This window comes from Lepeophtheirus salmonis, chromosome 3 (genome assembly GCF_016086655.4).
Source record: "Lepeophtheirus salmonis chromosome 3, UVic_Lsal_1.4, whole genome shotgun sequence".
Classification (NCBI taxonomy): Eukaryota; Metazoa; Arthropoda; class Copepoda; order Siphonostomatoida; family Caligidae; genus Lepeophtheirus; species Lepeophtheirus salmonis.
The window spans coordinates 38,415,521-38,421,520 of NC_052133.2; positions in this window are offsets into that span (position 1 = coordinate 38,415,521).

A 6,000-nucleotide genomic window follows, 5' to 3' on the forward strand; every position below is an offset into this window, starting at 1 on the left:
AAAAATTGACGCATGCGGGAAAATAAAAAATACCGTCTTTATTTCAGGTGTCTAGAATTCTATGACTTAAGGAAGAAGGTTAATAATTTAATTGAGTAAATTTAGGAATAAAGTATTTTCCATTTTATTAAATTATATTTTTGTAAAATATTTTGGATTTTTTTTCCCTTTTTAATTTAAGTAAATTTTTTAGAGAAGCAATTTCCCCTAAATAATACCAGACATTTAATGAATTTATAAAAAAGTTCCTGGACAGGATGTTAAAAAAGAACATGCCCAGGTAAAAAAATAAAGAATTAATAAATAAATTGAACATCTTATGCTATTTGTACGGAAAAATCTTAGTGACATCCCTGTGCCATGGAGAATTTGTTGTACGATACTGGTACAATAGAACAATATTTGTTAATTAGCGTCATCATAGGTATGAGCTAGTTACATCATCATCAATCTACCTCGAGTGAAAAACTCACATATGGATTGAGGAGCATTTGTTGGATTACTAGGAATGTGGTCGCATTCTTACCAAAGATTACATTTCGGGTAATGTGGAGAAAAAGGCATATTACATTTTCCATTGAATTCTGAAAGTTCTTAAGATCTCCGTTGATGAAGCGTGGGATCATATGTATCAGGATTTCATGGTCAGTGTCTGTTCCAGCTCCTTGTCCAGAGTGTAGGCCATGGCCATGCTCAAGATTAACCAATTTGAAATTTAAATGTAACAATAATGTAGGTACGTATTTGAGATACAAATGTGAACTTTTACATAAGCTAGTACACAAGATCGGCACTAGGATTTTTATTTAGGGTGGTTTTGAATATTTTTTTCAAATTTTTCGATTGACTCTAATTTTTCCGATTGACATTTCAAATTTACCGAAAAACTTCTCATTTATTTCAGCTGACGTTTCAAATTTTCAAACTAACTCCTCATTTTCCTGAAAGACATTTCATCTTTTTCTGACTTTGATATAAGGTATTTAAAAAAAAAGGTAGGACCCTTTCAATTTTCCCCAGAAAATAATTACCATTTTTGTGAAAATAATTTGGATCATTTTTAATCGAATGACGTTTTTATTTTTGTAATGCTCTTTTTGGGTCCTCTTTTCTTAGCTGTGTAGCCTGTAAAATAAGATTGGATCTCTACAATTTTTTATGAAAAATAATAAAAGCCGTTTCTGTAAAAATAAATTTTAAGTAAATGATGGTTTTTTAGAAAGTAATTATTATAATTTTTTTAAATGACCTTTTTGAAGTCCTTTTTTTTGAGCCTGTATGAAAATTTAGTGAAATGACTTGTTTTGTTTGAAAATTTTGATTGTTTTTTAATCAATACCAAATTTGAGACAAGAAAAAATACTGAAAAATGTTTAGATAAAAGACAAATGAACAAATTATCATAAATTTTAACATCTAAAATTATTTAGGTAATATACACTGTACAGGGTTGATCTCATCCTGTGATTCACAGTATATTATTTTCAAAAAAATTCTAGAGTAAAATTTAAACCAGAGGTTTTTGCGAGGACATTTATTTTACAAAATCATCTGAAAATAGTGCTCGACACAATTTTTATTCAATATCTGAACCATCATCTCCAAAAATTGACTCCATACGAGGCCTAAATCCCTTGTGGGCCTTGAATATGTAGTCAAACTAGAGGTTGATCCACTCCTTCTTGACGGAATCCCCTAGAGACTGGACCATCCTTTCAGAGTTAGCATACATCCTCTCCTCCAGACCCGCTTAGATAGAGTAGTCCAAGGGGTTCACATCCGGAGATAAGGGCGGTCACATGTTGAGATCCTAAGAGTCGGAAAGCTGTCTCTCAGGAAGTTCTGGGTCTTAGTGGAACAATGACATGGAGCTCCGTCTAGAGCCAAAACAAAGTTGTCCCTAGTTTTCTCTAGGCCCAAAGTAGCACTTTCTTATCCAAAAGTTCGATTTAAGCATCTACATTGAGCCTCTCCTTTCCACAAAAATGGGAGGACAGACTTCACTTGTACTGACCACAACATCCAAGACCATGGTAGCAGACCTTTGTTACTCCATTTTACTCGTTTATTTTGTTTTTAATTGAGTCGAAACTTCACACAAGGAATCCTGAGTCACAAAACCTATCTTTCGCCGAGTGTGAAGAGAATCAACGAATAATTTTGCAATTTATTAAAATTTAAATTAAGTGTACGACTAGATATGATCACCCCTGTACATGTTTGTTTGATTTCAATTTAATTAAGATTTGCTCGACGGATGTGGGGCTTGCTTTCCTGTTAACGGATCACATTTGTTTTATGTAGTTTGATTTCTCTGGGGCACCCAGTATAAATGTATATATATATATACAATATATATTCAAGTAGAAAGAATGAAGCGGGGAACGAAGAAGTATGAAAGAATAAGAACATTCTTTCATACTTCTGGAAATGACAGTGAAAGCTCGAAAAAATTATTTCTTTTGCTTTTTGACACCACTGGTTTGCGCATTTTGGGGATTTTTCCCTTCACTTCCTTCCTTCTAAGGATATGTTTGGATTTCTTCTTTTTTCTTCTTAATGTCATTATCACGTTTATGTATGTACATTCGTACTACTATACCACCCGTGAGAAAATGGAGTTTCTTTTTCTTCTTAATCCCTTATTGAAACACACACAAAAAAGTGTGTGTGCCAGAAAGAAAATATAAAAACAATTTAATTTGTTTACGATTTTTATTCTGAAATAATAATTGTTGTTGTGACATCTATCAAATATATATTATATGTAGTTGGGTACCTTAATACCCGGGAAATTATCTTTGATTGGGATCCCGGGAAATGATTTTTTAACTATCGGGATCCAAGGAAATGAGGGGGCTCCACAAAACAGAAATATTTTATCCGCTGCAATTCTGCATGGATTTTTGTGTCTAATTATTTTATAATCTGCATATTTTTTTCCAAAAAATCCATTTTCAAAGGTCTAAGCCAGGTATTTCCAACACATGGACCACGGGGCGCATAGTGGCCCGCATAATGTTTAAGTGCGGCCAAATTGTCACTTCAATAGTATTTTTTTCATTAATTTATGCAGCGTATGATTTATTTTTTGAAAAAAAGAATCTTGCGGAAGTCCCTGAACAGGGTTCCTAGATTGGCCTTTTATCAAGCAGTTTGGCTTAGAAAAATTAGACTTTTATATTTGAAATAAATATGTATTTAATAGTTTTGTTTTATAATTCCATTTTTCATGAAATTTAATTTAATAGGTTCCCTGGTCAAAACTAATTAAAAAATACCATTTACTTTGATTTTGGACTTTGGGAATGCCTGCTTCATGAGTAAAGGAAGGCTTCGTGAGAAGACTTATGAACCAAAACATTTTGCCAAAGCAAAATTTGCCAAACTTACATTTCACCCAAGGACTATGTGGTATATATGCCCAATAAATGATATCTAATATATTGATATAAGTAATTCCACATTTTAATTCAATTTAAAATGATACTATGATAGATATTGTTCATATGTCATTTATTTGTGTTATTTTGCACAAAAATATTTTTAAATTAATTATATTCCTTAAGGATCATTATATAAAAACAACACATTAGCACGTGATTCGAATGTAGTTCGAAGTCTTGAAACCTTCCCAAGGAGTTGACCCCAACCAAACGTACCATAATTAACCAAATTATATAATTATATAAAGTGTCTTATAATTTTTTTTTAAGTCGTTTCTTTAGTCATTAAGTATTTATATACATTTATTCAATAAATAAATAAATGTATGGAATTAAACACTGACTTAGAAATTGACATTAATATTTGTTTTACAAATAAATGAAGTTCTAGAATAATTATATGTAATTATAAATAGAAAATAGGAATGAATTAATAAATATAGTTGTTATATTAATATTGTTTGATGAATACCACAGAAAACAATTATTAAAAATGAAGTCACATATTCAAATATTATTTTATCATAGTAGAATATTAAGCTTAAAAATGTGTGGAAGGAGCCTATTATGTTATATTTGTTATAGTTCCCATATATTGGCTTGAGATCCATCGGAGGTATGAATTCCCAGTCCTAGCTATAAAAATCCAAAGATTCGAATCTTTTAAGTGACTACATGGGGTACTGTTCTGTACTCTTTGGACAAACAATACAGTTCATGAAGAGACAAAGACCATCGTTCCCATCTCTCTATTCCAATTCCAGATTGCTCCAACTGGACTGAGCTTTACAGTTTTCCTCGCTTACGTCTCTCATTTTCTCGTGTCTCGTATGGCCCAATCTTTGAGTGCTTCCCCTAATCCTCTCAGTGGTTTACCTCACCCCAGCTAACCGAGGCGAGCTAATTCTTCAGAGACATCTTGGATCCTAAGTGGAAATCATATTTTTACCTGATAATGTGTTTATTTTTCAGGGGTGTCCGCAGGCATTTATTTATATATTATTATTTTTTTTTTTTTTGGGGCTTGGTTTTTGAAATTTTTTTGGAAAAAATTTACAGCCACTCACAAAAAATTAAATATCTTTAAAAAAAATTTAATTGAAAAAAAAATAGTTCTAAAATCCATATCTACTCAGAGAAAAAAAATTTTTTTGGAAAAAAGTTTCAAAAATTTACAGTCATTAACAAAAAATTAAATATCTATGAAAAAAATTTTCAAAAATCCATTGGCAATCTCAAAAATTAAATTTTTTGGAAAAAAAGTTTCAAATATTAAATTTCTTCGATACAAATTTAAATACAAATTTTTCACAGCTATTCACAAAAAATTAAATCTTTGGGATTTTTTTTTAAATATTACATTTTTTGCTCACCTGAATAATTAGCCCGAAAATTCCTTAATACAGTCCCACCAGCCCACCCCCTGCTGACGTTCCTGTTTATTAATGTTTGGTTCTTTTCAAAAATAATTCATAATGTCGGATGATCATTAATTAATAATGGAGAAGTGATTAGCATTTCTTCCATTCGAATCGCTGTCGGGTTTGTTTATCATTTAACTTATTTAAAATACTACAATGGTAATGATTCGAACTACATTAGAATAACATTCTACTCTATTGTGTTTATATAATAATCAGTAATGAATATAATTGAAAATATTTTTCTGCAAAATATTTGTTCGGCAATTTTTTTCCAGACAATTTTCATTTCCAATATCAAAGTAACTAGTATATTTAGTTCATTTAGACTTTTGAAAATTGGAATAGTATCATTTTGCAAAAGTTTAAACGCGCTCGAGAGAAATGATTCTTTTGAGTTCAATCTGCGTAGGTTCGCGAGAAGGTAGTTCCTAGAGATGAAATATACATAGTGTATATGGACTTCAAAGACAATTCCTAGGTCAAATGGAGTAACTGTTCTACTATAATGTTTACTTATACTTAATCCGTTCAACTCTATCTGATCAATGAAAGGAACATTTAAAAAAAAAAGAAAAAAAGGAAATAATTAAAGGCTAAAAGTCAAATTTGAATAAATCTATAGCTCCTGTTGTTAGTCAATAATAAATACTGTGAAATTTAAATATTTATTTTTATATTTTTATGGAGAAATTATAAATTTGAAGCTAGTTTTTTCTATGTTATAATATTATCAATTAACCCATTTTTGTTATTTTATCATCATCAGTAATATTTTTCTATTTCAGAGCCCATGCATCTTGAAAAATACTTCCATAAAAAAAAAATCCTGGGATCCCAATAAAGAAACCCTAATATATCGATGTTAGGTTTTCTAATTTCTTCAGAAAAATATTTTTAAATTGCTGGTTTCAAGAGGAATATTCAAATAATTTTTGGTGGAGCTCGGGATTGTATAATTGTAAATACTGGGTGGACGATCAAGTTTTAAGATTAAAATATCTCCGTTTAATTATGAAATTGAGCTTGTTCCATTAAATAAGAGTTGTACATATTGTTATTTAGCTGTCTATATAAACAAGCAGAAAAAAACACGGATATGAAATGGCGAAACTAAAGGGAAAATGGAAACA